Raw genomic sequence first — 17,407 nt, 5'->3', positions numbered from 1 at the left:
TTGTAGATTCTACTTGGGTTTGCCTCAGATGGTTCGAATTAACCTTTCTTCAGATTCTCTCCTAGTGTTAATGACTTTGGATTATGACTGTTTAAAGCAGCCGGATATTCATTGATCCACATCTGGCAATTGTTAAAACAAAGCTACTCTATTTAACACTTACAACCAAAATATATTTCTTTACAATGAAGAGGAACTTAAGAGATGATGTTTCTTTTCAGGAAGATCTAATATTTTATTTCATTTCCAATGAGAACAATGTTTTTTACTTTGTGTTCTCTAGAAGTATTTTTTTGCTCATTGTAGGGTTTTCTCGTGGTAAGAGTTCATGGTTGTAAAAAAAAAAAAAGATTTCATGGTTGTATATGCAGAATAAGATACAACACGTAAGCAGTAAGGATTCTCTGTGCCTCATAGCAGCTTATTAGCATAATTTTGAGCATAGCTGCAGGTGAATCTGTGATGCTGTTGAATCTTAAAAATAAATAACTAGACTGCCTTAAATAGAGGGGATGGAAATCCCTAAAATGATTGACTTTTAAGATTATATTGAGCAAATAGTTGAGCAAATATGACATCTAACAATGAAAAAAATTAAAAACAATGCAAGAATTCATTGTCCTGAGTGAGTCATATAACTGGTCAGACTGCTATATTTTTCCTTTAAAAGATGGTGGATAGTTCCATAGGTCAAAGGGAAGTAATAAATATAATACATAGTTTAATGTGTGCATGCATTTTTAGTTGTTTCCTATGTTATCCTCACAAAAAGGCCCAAGATGTAGACTTTGATTTATAAAATTATTGAAATAATACAACCAGTGAAGAAGTAACATTTAGACTTTAAGAAAAAAATAATTTCTGTATCACTTTTTAAGTCATACAAAGCATATGACTTCCCAAAGCTCACAACAATCTCTGGAATGGGAATGGCAGATCTTGTTGTTATATTTATTACAGATGAGAAAACTGAAGTTTGAAGAATGCAAATGACCTACCCAAGTCCCTCCACTAGGAAACGGTAAATCTTTGGCTCATATCCTTGTTCTGACTCTAAAGCTTTTACTTTTTACTAATATGCAGCCAAAGCAAATAAATAAGTGTATTGTCCCAAATATGGAATATTTTAATAATGCACTGACTTGGTTGCTAAAATAAAGAACACATTCCAAGCTAGCCCTGGCCTACATTACTGCTCTGCTCTCTCAAAGACTCTTGCCCTGTCGAGTCCTGGATTAGTATGGCATGTAGCTCAGTAAAGACTAGTAAAAATAGCAGTTATTACTGAAATGGCTTTATACTTTTCAGTATGAAAAGGAGATCAGACTAAATATATCAGAGAAAATGTAATCTTAATGATTCAAAAAGCATTTGACAGAGGAATAGATTAGTAAGAATCCATTGTTTTAAGTTTCACAGCAGTTAAAGCAAGTGGTAAATAACTCAGCAAGAATCTAGGATCACAAGGAAAATGATTAAAGCTTCAGAAAGTCAGCTCTATGAAGAAACTTTTTTTAAAGCAGGCATTTTGATTTTGCCTATTTTTAGGATAATTATAAGAGCTTATAAAGAATAAGCTGGGAGCTATGGATCCCAGTTCTGATCTCAGCTGTAGAAAGGGAAGGGTAGCATATGTACAGAAAATGATAACCATGGAGACCATTGAGTAGAGTTAGGGCTGAGGTGAGGTGTCTCCAGGCAGACAGCAATAGGCATGGATCCACTGAGGACATTGTCATTGTCTTGACCTATCTCTTCCCCAATTCTGCTTTCCATCATCTTCATCCAGGCTCTTATTATAGCTGCCAGGGTCACTGAAATGCTTTTATCTTGTCTTCCTGCCCCAAACGCCATCACCCCATTAATCTCCTAGACAAACTTAATACAAACTCTTTGGCTCTTGTTTGCTCTCTTGAGTTGCGCTGGTCAATAAATATGGTAGCAGTTAGCCACAGCAACCATTTAATTAAAATGAAAATAATTAAAATTTCACCTCCTTAGTCATACTAACCACATTTCAAGTGCTCCATAGCTACATTCTTTTTATAGAAACATCACCTATTACAGTATATTTCCATTATGACATAACTTTCATTAGAGAGGGCTGATCTGGAGCATAACCACGCCCCCCAACCAAGCATCCAAGACCTACACGGACCTCTCCTTTTCCCTCACTACCCTTGGCACACATCCTCCACTCTACACATTTTTCTCCTCCTCTTCCTCATCACCATTACTACAATTGCAAATAAAATCTGAATAACCTTTATTTATTTAATCCATATTATGTGCGAAGTATGTACATTTTCAGATGAAGAAGAGGGGAGGGGTGGAAGAAGAAGAACTCTGTAGAGTGGGGGTTTTTAAATCCCCATTTCACAGAAGAGATTTAATGAAGTCAAGTATATTTATTTCCCAAAGTTAAAGAGGTCATTATTAGTGGAGCTCGAATAAAAAACCCAGGTCTCTCTGGCCTCATAGCCATAGTGTTTTACCCTGTACCAATGATTCTTAACAAGGGACAATTTGCCTCTTCTGTAAGGGGTCATTTGGAAATGAACATTTGAAATTGTATCTTTTTAACTCAGAGAAACTTTCCTCTGGCTTTCTTTTTCTTGCTGTCCCTGCCTCTGTTCTATATTTAGGAGATTCCTATTGATAAATGTTGGACTTACTGGACTGATCTGTTTTATCTCCTTTTTCACATATTTTTAAAATCCCTTTTTCACTTTTTCTACATTCAAGGAGTTTTTTCTTCTTATCAGCTGAGTTATTATTTGCCTCTAGCCCTACTAATTCTATTTTTAATTAATTCGTGAACTACGTATTTGGAAAATCATATATTAATCTCTAGGAACTTTTTCTTTTCCTCTTATTGATACTTTTCTAAAATTCATTTTTGGAAAGAAGTTCATTTTAAAGTATGCAATATTCTTTCAGATCTCTCTTAGAAAGATAAGTGTAGATTCCCTTGTTCCCTGAATCATCTCTATTTCCTCAGGAGTCACTTTAAAAATATTTTTTCTTATTTATGCTGCTGGTTTTTCTCAAATGTCTTGATTTAGATGATTTTTGGTTTTTGGTTTTTATGTATGAAGAAGTAGGCTGAGGATGATAGGTAGCTCCTGTAAGTTTCCTCTGCAATCATGCAGATCTGTACCTCCACTCAACATAAAGGCTGACTACAGGTTCTGGGTAAGTGGGCAGAGTCTGTCAGGAAGCAGGTATCCCAGGAAGAACATGGAGATGCAACTGGCAAGTGAGCAGGTTAGGATCCCTACAACTGTTTCAGTTCTGCATAGATTCATCTATACTAGATCTGGTTCCAAAGCCCATCATTTTCTTTCATTAAAGGTTAGTTCTTGTTTTCACCATTGGGGCAAAAGCTTCTCCTGTCAGCTAAAAATGTAGTAGCATGGGGAAAGAATAATAGAAAGAGTCCCAATTGTTCTGAATATATTTTTTCTTTCTTTCTTTCTTTCTTTCTTTCTTTCTTTCTTTCTTTCTTTCTTTCTTTCTTTTCTTTCTTTCTTTCTTTCTTTTTTTTTTCTTCAACTTTTTAAGTTTATTTGAGAGAGAGAGAGAGAGCAGGGGGAAGGGACAGAGGGAGAGGGAGAGAGAATTTCAAGAAGACTTCATGGGGCTTGACCTCATGACCGAGATTATGACCTGAGCTCTAAATCAAGAGGCAGACGCTTAACTGACTGAGCAACCCAGGTGCCCCCCAAATAAGTTTCTTAATGAATTGCCATGATACTATCTCACAGCCCCCTTGAACTCTGTATTTGAAAACTCTAAGCTTGGGGTTTCTCCAGATTTCCTTGAGATGGACCTGCTGTTAACTTGAGGGCTCCTCGCAGCAGTTTCTTCTTTCTTTCTCCATCTCTACTCTGACTTTTAGGATATCTTCAAAATTTTTTGTTACAGTGACATTATTTTTCAACTTTTTAATTATTTTAATAATAATTAGGAGAAGTATGTGTGGTAACTCCTCCATTATTGATCATATTTAATATTCTTTACTATGAATTTTCATCGCATCAGTCTAAGTTTGGACTCTTTTACCCTTATTATTCCAGTGTTCTATCTTTACTATTTACTAGCTAGTTGGAAAAATTATTTCCCTTTCCTAGGCCTTTTGTTTTCTTTTTTTTTTTTTTTTTTTCTTTAAAATAAAGATCATATCTGAGTATCAGGGTTGAAATGGAACATATGAATGCACATTGAAAGCTGTAATATAGAATATAAATGTAAGCTATCTCTTTATATAAGATTTGTTGTAGGTCCAGAGTAACAAATAATGCAAAGTTGGAAAATAGTCATTGTTACAAGAAAGCTCTTGCCCTATGCAATAGGAAATGCAAGGTAATGCCAACTTGAGACTAGAATGCCATCTCCATGTGCAGTGCAAGAGAACCAGAGAATCATGTGTTAATAGCAATAATAGAATAAGCAGTTGTTCATGGATATATTTTACACCTAATGGAAAAACAAAGATAAAAGCAGACCAACAATGTGGTTGATATAGTTGAGCTCAATTAAAACAAATTTGAATTTTAGGTTTGGGAAAGAATATGTGACTTGATGTTGTGCGATCCCTTTTGCTTGGCATAATTAAGAATGTGAATATTTATGATACTGATGAGTATAATTTAGTGCTGCTAATTAGCTGCCACAAAAATATTACTGATTTAAGATGGCTTCAGTTAACAGAAGGTTTCTGCTCTGTCAGTCAACTTGAGACATGAAGCACCAGTAAAAGGAAAATAAAGAAAATGAGAATAACAGCAAAGTGGCTTAATTGTAAACGTTGAAGAAATGGTAGAAAATTCAATGTAGAAAGAAAGTTAAAGAGTCTCAGGAGCCTTTGATTTCAACCTACTGGGAACCATTTGTGGAAAATTGATGAAAGGAATATTTTCCCTAAATTATTAAACCCAGCATCCTATTGATGGCCTCTATTCTTAGTAACAAACCAAGAATGCATCAAACAAACAAAACAAAATAAATCATTGTGAATGTACGCTGTGTGATGCAGATGTGATTCACTATCTGACTGCTGTTAATTCTCATTTTCTGCATGCGGTTAATACATTCTGAAGTTGAATGTCTGTAGAGGATAAGGCACCAGCCATAGTTAAATGTTAATGGATCCAGTGACATAATTTAAATTCAAGGCCTCGTCCAAAGGAATGTGAATAAAATGCATTTGTTTGGCTTTTTATGGCCACTATTAAAAGTAAAGGAAATGAAACCATAAACAACTATGCTCAAATATTGGCAGAGTTGAGGCTGCTTTGTAGCAGTAGAAAGCAGTATTTATTGATGGGGGTGCTCTGTTTAACTTACCCGGTCTATCTAGATTATCACTGAGGTTAAAAAATGTTCTTGGTGGCTGAGACAAAATGTGGAATGCTAATTCAAAGCGAGTTCATTCTGATGTGTTTTAATTTTCTGTTGTTGTAAAGGGCCAGTGCAATTCATAAGTGTGATTTTTTTTCCCTACTTTGCTTCTGAGGCCTTAGCCCAGACTTAATATGGTACAGATTACTTTTACCCCCGATACTGATTATTTCTTTCTTCCTCCAATAATAATAAGACCCCTGCTATTTGGAGGATTCATGGGCACATGGACACTAAGAATAAGATCCAGAATCCCAGCCTCCCTGGCAACTAGGTGGAACCTATTTGACTAATTTCCAGCCAATGAGATATGAACTAAAGTTGTGCATGAAACTGGCATTAACTGCTTAAAGGGAAGGAGTACTCTCATTACTCTTCCTTTCTGCTGGTAGGAAGGAATTCAGACTTGGTGGCTAGAATTCCTGCAACCATGTCGAATATGATACAACCTTGTAATGAATTTCTGTTTTGTTTAAGCCACTGCTATTTGGAGTTTTTCCATGACTTACAGCCTGCCCTAGTCATCATTTGTATAACAACTTTGCAACTTTATAGTTACTTTTAAAGACTCTGAAATGCCATTTTATCAAGTGTCATGGTTATTTATATAAATAACATTTACATTAAATCGGAGAAAGGAGCACCTAACTGGCTCAGTCCGTAGAGCATGCCACTCTTGATAGCGGGTCTGTGAGTTTAAACCCTACCCTGGGTGTAGAGCTTACTTAAAAAAAAAAAAAAAATGTTACCTAAAACATACTAGTCCAATCAGTTACCAGGTCCTATCAATTCTGCTTCCTAAACATTTTCCAAAACCATCCATTTCTTATCTCCACAGACTATGCCAGTTTCCCATCACCTCTGATCTTTTTTTTTTAAGTTTTATTTATTTATTTTTAATTTATGATAGAGAGAGAGAGAGAGAGAGGCAGAGACACAGGCAGAGGGAGAAGCAGGCTCCATGCACCGGGAGCCCGACGTGGGATTCGATCCCGGGTCTCCAGGATCAGCGCCCTGGGACAAAGGCAGGCGCTAAACCGCTGCGCCACCCAGGGATCCCCATCACCTCTGATCTTGATGACAGTGATAGCTGCCTGTCTCAACTCTTGCTCTGTATCAGCCATTATACACATAGTAACAATCTATCTTTTAAAAATACAATCTAATCATGATATTCCTGTATTTAAAACCATAGAATTCATAATAGAGTCAGGAATCTGGCCTTTGTCTGACTCTCCAGGCCCATCCTGGGTTTATTACCTGGGGGCTATTATACATATTTTTATTCTCTTTGCCTGGACATTCTTTCTATGCTCCTCCCCTCCTGCCCACTCTACTTAGTTAAGTCCTGTTCATTGGTTAGGTCTGAGATTTCCCAGGTAAGCCTTCTCTCAGCCTCCAACCTAACAGGTCTGCTCATTACGTACTCCCATAGCATTCCACATTTCTTTCATTTGTATTTATCCATTGAATGCATGTTTCCCCCACAAGACTAGAACCTCCATGACCTTGTGTCTCATTACTAACCAGAATCCCAGAACCTACTGAGGGGACTGGTACAGAATAGATGCTCAAACAACAATGTTGACTACAGACTGATCCTTCATTCTCTTCTCTTTCCCAAAAAGCCTATCTGATATCTAAAGTTCCACTTATCAAAATCCCATCCATCCTCTGGATCATCAAAACCATGTATGTGCTCTCTCCTATAATTAGATATTTACTTTATCCCCACCCCTTTTATGGCTTTATTTTTTTTAGAACAGTTTTAAGTTTACAACAAAATTGAAAGTAACGTGATTTCCCATATACCTGTTCCCCCACAAATGCATAGCCTCCCCCAGGATCAGCATCGGTCACCAGAATGGTATGTTTTCTACCTAGGATGAACACTGACATATCCTAATTCACCTGAAGTCCATGGCTTCCTTCAAGATGCACTCTTGGTGTTGTACATTCAGTGGGCTTGACAAATGTATAATGACATGCATCTCTGATTATAGTATCATGTTGTCACTGCCTTAAAAAATCCTCTATGCTCCACCTCTGCATCCTCCCCTTTTCTGCCAATATTCACTTTTATCATAATCATATGCTAGATTTTAATTACAGTTATTGTTTACAGAATTCTATATTTTGGAGGGAACACATTCTAGAAAATATGAAGTCTTTTAGAAAAATTTTTTCTTTAAATAATAACAGCCTTAATTTAAAAACCTATTTATTACAATGCCTTCATCCCAATGGAGCAGGCATTTCTGGAGGTCTGGCTATTACTGCCTTTTGCAAGCAGAGTGTCTGGCACATTAAAGGCATTTAACAAACACTGGGTTATAATGTAGTGAAATAAGTATGGACTTTGAAGGTGGGTTCAAATCCAGGCTTTGCCCCTCATCAGCTGTGAGAAATTGGAAATTTATCAAGCCTCAGTTGTATGAAACAGGAATAACAATAACAACCTGATTAGGCTTTTCAGGAGTTAACGAAGGTGATTTATAGAGTGGAAGCCCTATAATTGGTAGTGATTGTTATGACTTGATAAAGTTTTCATTTCTCCACCTCCTTCTTTTTTTAGTAAGTTTTTTTTTAAGACTTTATTTATTTATTTATTTATTTATTTATTTATTTATTTATTTATTTATTTATTTATTTATTTATGAGAGACACAGAGAGAGGGGGGCAGAGACCTAGGCAGAAGGAGAAGCAGGCTCCATGCAGGGAGCCCGTTGTGGGACTGGATCCCAGTACTCCAGGATCATGCCCTGGGCCAAAGGCAAGCACAACCGCTGAGCCACCCAGGCTTCCCTCTCCACCTCCTTCTTAATAGACAAGGTATATATGTGGCTCTCTCTTTATGTTGTCTTGAAACTGAAGGATATAAGTTTGATAAAGACAAGGCCTAACAAATAAAAGATAAGACTTGCAAAAGAAGTGTTGACACTACTGTACAGTTTTGTTTCTTGTGTCCCTTTCTGCCCTCTACTACCACAGATAAGTAAATAAACAACAAACAGGTGAAAAGCAGCAAGGCAAAAGATGAAATTATGTTAAATCACTGCAAGGTCTGCAAGAAGTCCTGGAAATGATATACATTCTAAATTACACCACCTGAGGCCACTCTCCTCTCCGAAGAGAAGCTGGCTTGGGGAGATGTTAAGAGTTCAGCTGTCTCCCAGGAGGTTTATCTGCAATGCAGATTTTTCTGAGCCTTTCCTAGCTGTTTCAGCCTCTAGACCGACCAGCTGCTCTCAACCCGCCCAGCTGGCTTAATAGGATTTGTCTTCTCTTATGGCCTGCTTCCGGGGTTGTCCGCCACCAGAAGGTGTTCTGGATAAACATGTTCCCTCCTAACTTACATCAAAATCCCCACCAATCCCCAGAGTTACAAGGGTCCATTATTGGGGAACTCCAAGAAAGGTAAATTACTGAGGAATTATTTTCTGCACTCTGCCTCTTGCTTCACACAGGTTGTCTTTTGAAGGAGATGTCAGTCCCTGCTGCAGAATAAAGAGTGGCATACCTCCTCACAGGGCTGGTGGAGCCAGGACGCTGGGGGTGAGCTTGGAGGCAGCTGCCTGGAATTTGCAGGCTCCCTGCCCCTCCCCTCCAGGGGTTAGTGCTGCTCTGCTATCTGATTTCATATGCTCTCTGTTCCTTCTCTGCAGGACTCAACAAATTGGTTGAGCCAGGACTGTGACTATACAACCTTTCCTGCAGGCTAAGGTGATGCTTTCTTTATGTGCACAGATTCGCGCTCAGTATTTTATGACTGAGCCAGCATATTGTTGAGAGGCTGATCGCTGAGATGGGTTCAGGTTGAGGTTTCTCTAGCTGACAGCTGTGCACTCTGGCCAATATCTCTGTAAGGAGAGGCTTCTCACCCGTAAATGTCAATAATCCTTACTTCAAAATTGTGAGAAACAAATGTCACATAGATTATGAAGTATTGAGCAAGATTGTCAGGAACTTAGTACGTCTTCATTTTTAAAGGCTTACATTTTGTATCTACAAAGAAAAATTAGATTGTAAAGCAGACTCTACTTAACATTTCTACTACAATTGGGTACTTAGATGTGGTGAATAACAGTGGCTTGGTATTCTTATTTTTATTTCTATTTAGTGATAAACACTAGTTACAGGTAGTCAATCCTTTCCAGTTTTTCCTTGTTTTTCTCTTTAGTCATAATAATGGATTTGTTTTCAGAACATTTTCATGAAGAAGTGTCTCATTCGTTTCTCTCTCATAAGAAAAAATAATTTTCCTTTTAGGCTTAACTTTAACCATGTTTCGTATTTTTGGAAAATGAATTTTTTGCATCCAGACAGAAAAATTACTTATCTTTAAAAGATATTTAATAATCTTTGCTATTTAAAACATTGCTTTAAAAAAAGGTAAATAGCTGGTCCTTATTTATAAAGACAACTCTTATGAATCATGTCTGAAATGCAGTAAGCTCGGAAGTCGATATGCTATAAAGGTATGCTCCCTGGAGTTTTTACCTCTTTAATGTTTATTTCCCTTGTGTCGCTAATGACTTACCAAGTGTGTAAATGAGAAGACTGCTGATTGATTCTGGTTTCATCAATAATGATTCTTGAGTCTCTTAAAACAATTCTAGTAAGGTCGAATTACATTTGTCTGGCAATGCATTTTTTCTGCTATAGAAGACCTGCAGATAAGAAAAGATAATTCACATCTTACACTCCTTCGAAGGAGTACTAATATTTTTATTTTTAAAATAAATTTAAATGATTAAAATTGTAATTTAAATTATTTAAAATAAATCTTAAAGATTTACACTTTGTATTAATAAACTAAAGTGAAATTGTAAAACAGACTACTTGACAGCATTTGAGGAAGGAGGTGGTTTGCTTGTGTGATGTGCATTAACTCTCAACTTTATGATTCAACTTCATAAATTCCTTTTTTCGCAGACATGTGATGTGAAAAATCTCCCAAACTAATTTATATAACATCTGACTCAAGCATATAATGTGGCCATTGTTGTTTTTCTAAACAAGTTATTTGGCTTTTAAATTTTATCTAGTTTAAAAAGGAAATTAGGGATCCCTGGGTGGCGCAGCGGTTTGGCGCCTGCCTTTGGCCCAGGGCGCGATCCTGGAGACCCGGGATCGAATCCCACATCGGGCTCCTGGTGCATGGAGCCTGCTTCTCCCTCTGCCTGTGTCTCTGCGCCTCTCTCTCTCTCTCTGTGACTATCATAAATAAATAAAAATTAAAAAAAATAAAAATAAAAATAAAAAGGAAATTGACCAGTATGCCTTACCTCCAGTTCAGCTCAAATGAGGCTCAAATATTTATTTGCTTTTTATATTCCCTCAACATGAAACAAATCCACTCTTGGTTAAAAAGAAAAAAATTGGGGGATCCCTGGGTGGCTCAGCGGTTTGGCGCCTGCCTTTGGCCCAGGGTGTGATCCTGGAGTCCCGGGATCGAGTCCCACGTCGGGCTCCCTGCTTCTCCCTCTGTCTATGTCCTATGTCTCTGCCTCTGTGTGTGTGTGTGTGTGTGTGTGTGTGTGTGTGTGTGTCTCATGAATAAATAAATAAAATCTTAAAAAAAAAAGTTGGCAGATTTCACTTACCATTGGGGTTAAAAATATAATTGACTTTTAAAGCAAATATAAAAGCTTTAATATAACATATTAGGATTTTTTTGCTCAAATACATTTAGATAGAATTAGCAAAGAATGCGAAGAGGCAGTGGGCTACCCAGTAGGTGATGAACTTAGTGTGGCTGACCATTCTTTGCATGCTCTTCTTTAGCCAGACCCAGAGCCGCCATGGCATCCCTTTGCTGTCAGAAGGATTGAGCTTTCTGTAAGCTCACTGGATCAGAATCCCAGTACTTTGAAAAGTTAGTATAAATAGGAAGATGAAAATGCAGAAGTAGACTCTAAAATTCTATTATTAGTATTGACAATACCTATCAATAAGAGTACACATTCACACTGGGAGTCTCTTCATCAGCTCATTGAACAGGAAGCAGCTCTCCTGAAAGAGACCAAGAAGACTTAGGCCCCTGTAAAAACCTTAGTGGATTTTGAGCACACCAAAACTAGACTAATTCTCCAACAGGGTTTTTGTAAATGTGAAGCACTTCCTATGGGGCTTAATGTCACTTCTCGACAATCAATTGGAAATTCTCCACTAAATTGGAAATTCTCCACTAAATTTTAAAATGGCTTCATAACTTGCCCTGGAAATAGGAAGCAAACTGGCAAGAGATCCCCTGACGATCATACTTCTCTGGCAGCCGTAAGAGGAAGGCTGAAGATTCAGGCAGACATCCATGTGCAAAAATCAATGGCTTGAACTGAGCCCCTGTACAACAGAAACTGTTTGATCTTAAATATTCCTAAGATTTTTTACAATAAGAGGAAACATCCTTAGGAAAGAGGATCATGGGCTGTGCTAAGCCATTTTTCATTCAACTCCAGCCAGGAGTCAAACTGGCTTCAAGCATAGGCACAGTGATAGTTGGTTGAACAGGATTGCTTCTCCAAACAGACCTGAGGCCAAGAAGTGTCTGAGAAAAATAAACCCTTTAATTTATTTAAGGTTAAAGTACAATGTGGAAGCTATAGTATGGCATGGCTGTTATTTTTTTTCTATGTAGTATGTTCCCCATGGTGATACCTAAGAAGACCCTAATACTAATGAATAATCAGTGAAGAAAGCTTTATCACCTTCAGTGTGCCTTCATAGTTATTGTCTCATTTGATGTAGAAACCTGAAAGTGAGGCTTAGCACAATCAATGTCATGTACATGAACAATATCCTCCCTGATGGTGTTCCGTTGACTTTTGGTATCTAGAAGAGAAAAATAGGCTCAGAGACAACATTTAAGGATGTGCATTCGAGTGTTTCAGCTCGATGATGGGCAGTTCCTTTTTGCTCTTTCATCCCTGTTTATTAGCCTTTGCTCATCTTTTTGTATGCTCCTTTTTGGGCCAAAATACCACAGTGGATACAGTTTTGCACATTTTTGGCAGAATCTCAGTTTTCAGAATCAATGTAATGCTCTATAAGAGGACCCTTCCTTTCAGTAACTGTTCTGATCTTTTCATCAGTAGAACAACCCACAAGTGCTATTCCAGGTTTCAAAGTTGATCTAATAATCTACAAGAGGTGTGTGCTCAGGTGGCAAAGAAACAGATTTGGGAAAGTTTATATAATGCTAAGGTAAAGCCACAGATATCCTGCTTTTGCTGGACAGAGGAATGTGCAATTGCCTGAGGGGACATGTTACACATTCCAGTGAGCTAAGGGTTCCGCCTTGCTGATCTGTGGCAGGTCCCATGGTCTGTGAGAGGATTTTATTTTGTGTACTGTGCACATTCACTAGTTTGCATTAATATACTTCCGAGATTCACTTGGATCTCTCCAGTTATAAGGAGAGATACCAAAAAGAAGGCTGTGGATCAGGGTAGGGACCAAGAATGATGAGCAGATTTTGCTCTTGGAATGACTGCATTTGTTAAATCATAGCTTCAAGTTAGTATGCCCAGTAGGTACCAAGGTATTCAGTAAATCTGTGTCCAGTGCCCTTGAAACAAAAATGCTGTACAAATCCCTGTCTTAATCTGCCCTAAGCCAGATGAGCTAATTTGGTAGTTTGGCCCATGCATTAACTAAAATGACTGTCACACAGGGAGTTCACTGTCCTATCTACATAATCGTAAATGGTAGCAAAAAGGATTTTGCTCCGGGTCTCAAGAATCTTATCAATATTCATTTTAGTGATACATTTGTTCTCTGGTATGAACATCAGCAGTTAAAATATAATTAGAACTAAGCAAAAAAAAAAAGGTGGGTGGGGAGATCTTAATGAGACTATCTTGGTTTCTCTTGGAAACTTTTGGTAAGGATTTCCATAAAGTTGTCATTGGTATTTTGCTGGAGTATCTTACAATGGCAGTCTGTGTTATGGAGAGCAGTTGGGATTTTTCCATATTATGCAGACAGGCCAATAGCCCTATACATATGAGTCTTGTTTGTGAGGAGAACACTGCTAGGTTCTTTTATTGCTTAAGTAAAAATAACAAATAATTATCCTTCTGTAAAAGAAAATACTGATAATTATAATTTGCCAGGCATGTTGTATAAGGGGACAGGAAAGACAAAGTGTTGGTGTCGGCAAATCCCAAAACAATACCCTGCAGACGGAAATAAACTCCCACATCTAACGGCCTTCCCACAGAAATCCTAAAAACTTCAGGAGCTGAACAAGGCTATATAGTTATGATTTGTTAGGCATAATCAGAGAGATGGAGATTTTAAACTTAGTCCAGGATTTCCCACTTTATTTTAGTTAGTATAGAGGAAATATACGGAGAGAAAGGTTGAGGGAGAGAGTGCAGAAGTGAATAAATAAGCTCTGAAAGGAAAATATTTAGATAGAAGTCACTGGACTGTTGTAAGAAACAATTTTAAAAACTCAAGATTCTTCTGGCTCTATTCATTAGTAGTCTCCATGAGACTCAAGTCAATATCCTAGAAGTTCTGTATGACTTTTAGATAGTACTTATGGAAATACATTTATTCAAAATGGGCTCTTTTGCATTTGACATGTACAAGATAGCTTCATTATGTGACAATAATTGGCTTAGGAAAAGGACATTTAACATGAATCTTCCTAAACACAGATCAAATTTCATTAAAAACAGTAAGAAGAAAGTGTGAGGCATTCATTAGTTTGAAAAAAATACAATTAGACATTATGAAATAAGTTTATTAGAACTCTGAGAGAGATGTTTACATTATAATTTCACCTATACGCTGATTCTAAGAAAAGGCTAGTGTTACCCAAAGAGATAGATGGATGTTCGAGTGTATGCTCATTTTATAAATGATCAGTTTGTTAGTGATCTATATTTACGTTATGAGGAGAGGACCTAGTAGAAAAGAAATTTTCCAAATTTATAAAATGGTCTCCCTCACTTAAAAATCATACATCAAGGCTTTTCTTTAAGAAAGCTTCCATTTATTCGACATCGAGGACCATTAATAGTCTTTTTGATTTCTGGCTCTTTCAGAAAATTACCTGAAGACTGCTTCTAAATAAAAGTCCATGGGTAAAAATACCCACCCAGAGTGGGTGGGTATGACTACACATGTTTTGTTTTCAGGCACGGTAAAGAAAGGGACAGGTTGTTCCTCTTGATACTAATATGTGAGAAAAGAAATAAAGAAATTGGTGGTAAAGTTCTAGCAGATTTACTTTGTGGAACCAATTTAATCAGAAGCCAGTTAATTAGCACCTCTCTCTATTAAGTTGGGCATATAGAGAAACTTTGGAAAAATCTATACAAATTCCTCCCTTTGTTTTGATGATACCATTTTGAGTGTAATAAATAATTGTGACATTTAATAGTTGAAATCACTAGTATGTAAGTCACATGCTTTTGCATCTATGAGGCTGGCTTTCTTTTTAGGAGCTAAGTAGCTGCATAATTAAATTGTCATTTAAAGAAACAACAACAATGGCAGAATGTCAAATGCTAACTCTAGTGACACAGATCTCATATTTATATTTTAAGAGGACTCCCCAGTAAACTTATAGTATTAATGATACTAAATATATCATTTGCTATTGTGTTCCTATGAAACTCCAGCAGAAATATTTATTAACTTTAAATGTATTTTTAAATGGTTTTATTTTTAATGATAAAAACACCTAATAGCATCTGCCTGTTAATGTAATAAAATAATGGCAAACTCATTCAGTCACCAAAACTTTCTGTATTGTACTGGACATAGTCAATGTACATTTCCAAGTCAGAAGGTATTCTACTTTCAAAAAGAGATGAGAACTATATAAACATGGGATATAATTTATCACTTAAAACATTTTCAAAAGTTGAGGAATGTTCTGAGCGTTTAATTTTTTCCCTTCTACTAATTTAAGAGCTATATACTTAAATACAGGGAAAAACAACTATTCCCTTGACGAAGATGAATTAGTGAAGAGAGCATATAAAACTTGATCCCAGGGTCAGTCCATACAAAACACATTTTGAAATATAATGCAGTCTTCCCGTACCCCCTTCAGGGGTCTTCAGTGTAATAATGCTGTGTGGCTGCTTTACCCCTGTGAGAGTGCTCCATCTCTCGACCCTGACCAGTCTGGTTCCTTTTATTCCAGAATCCTCATCGTGAAAGTCCCAAGCTAAAAGCTTATTGCTTAAACCTGCTCATACTTGTAGGTCCCATCTTCCTATTCCCCTTGCTATCCATACTCCTCTAACATGTCCATGCCACTTACTGCCTCATTTCTTATCTGTCCTATTGTCTTCTGAGCATTTTGCTAGATTTTTTTCCTTCACCCTTCTATTTACGGAAAACATTTTTGAGAGATCTCCTGTGCTAACCTTATTTAAAAAATCAAATGCTTGCCTCCCAACCCTTAGACTGAATGAATGACCTCTCTGATACAGCAATGATGCTGTGAAAAAGAAAATGGACAACCTGATTTCCGCCTAGACTTGCCTCCCACCACTGACTGTGAGCCCTCAGACAAGTTATAAACTAAGAGAAGACTATCAAAGATTAAATACTGTGCACCTGCATAAAAGATATTATTTATAGGCCACCTGTCTCTCCTTGAAATCTTTTTCATTAGAGTCTGCAATACTGACTTGTTTCTTCATTATTATCTTCTCTAATGTTTCTTCATCCTGCCACCCTACCGTTGGTTATCCTAAGACTGTTGGTCTATCCCAAGACACTTGTTCTACATACATTTGATCAGCTTGTCCATTTCAATTCAAGATTAATCTTCCTAAAACTCAATTGATTTATAAAATCTAAACTACCAAAAATCTCCAAGAAATCCCTGTTACTGGAGAATAAATATACGTTCCCCCAACTAAGATTCCAAGCTCTCCATCATATGGCCCCAACATACATTTCCAATTCCCCCAAATCCCTGTTTACCAACCACTTGTAATTATCATTGCCCACATCTCCTCCTGCTTCTATTCTTTTGCTTCTGCTATTGTCTGTTTCTTCTTCTTTCCTTCATCTTTGCTTGCCCAAAGCATATGTAACTATAAAGTTCTTCTGAAATACCATGCTGCCCTGAATAATTAAAATTCAACATAATCTTTCCTTTGACTCAGTATAGTGCCTGATTTGTACTTTCCATCCAGACTCTTACCCTTTGCTTTGTATTGTAGTTAATTATCATCCCAGAGAGGATTATATAAGCTCCTTGAAATCAGGGAGGGTGTTTCATGCAGCTCTTTTAACAGAGTCTGTGTAGACAAGGTATAATTTAGTGTTTAATGTATAGTAACCAATGAAGAAATACTCAGAATGAATATTCAGAATACTTTGCTTTACTATAGGAAGATTTCCTATTGCTTGGGCTTAAATCTCTTGGAAAACTTAAACTTCTAAAAAAAAAAGTTAATGCTTACTGAATTATTTTAATTTTAATATTAAATCCATGAATTAGCATAGTCAGTGGGTCATTGATAATGTTTAGTAACAGCTGTACTGATATATACTTCATATACAAAAATTCAGCCTTCATATTGCACAATTCAGTGGTTTTTAGTATATTCAGTTATGCAAACATCTCCACTACCTAACTTTAGTACATTTTCAAAGACACTTCATGCCTATTCGCAGTCACTCACCATTTCCACCTCATTTACACTCTAGGCAACTGCTAATGTAGTTTCTGTCTCTGATTTGCCCTTTCGTCTGGACATTTCATGTAAATGAAATAGTACAACTTGTGGTCTTTTGAGAAAGGCTTTTTTATATAATGTATATATACAATTTATATTTTATGTATATATTATATATAACTATATATTATGTATATAATATTTATAACATTTCAAGGGTTCATTTTGTAGCAAGAATCAGCACTTTGTTATTTATGACCAAGTAATATTCCACTAATGAATATGCTACATTTTTTAATCCAGTCATCAGTTCATGGACATTTGGGTGGTTGAGTAACTGATTT

General features: G+C 36.8%; 1 protein-coding gene across 22 annotated transcripts in view; it reads left to right on the top strand.

The window, feature by feature from the left end:
- The window catches only part of MAP2 (microtubule associated protein 2), a 294,178-nt gene that overhangs the window by 157,552 nt on the left and 119,219 nt on the right, over positions 1-17,407 (top strand). For 20 of the 22 annotated variants that reach the window (XM_072812966.1, XM_072812961.1, XM_072812954.1 and 17 more), the window contains one exon: positions 961-1,021. The exons of the other annotated variants lie outside the window; for them this stretch is intronic. The gene's annotated coding sequence lies outside the window, so the exon portion shown is untranslated. The remainder of the gene's footprint in view (positions 1-960; positions 1,022-17,407) is intronic. 22 annotated transcript variants of the gene reach the window in all.

The sequence above is a fragment of the Canis lupus genome, chromosome 36 (assembly GCF_048164855.1).
Source record: "Canis lupus baileyi chromosome 36, mCanLup2.hap1, whole genome shotgun sequence".
NCBI classification, from domain to species: Eukaryota; Metazoa; Chordata; class Mammalia; order Carnivora; family Canidae; genus Canis; species Canis lupus.
The sequence above is the reverse complement of the archived record's forward strand: the minus strand, read 5'-3'. Positions and strand labels throughout refer to the sequence as shown.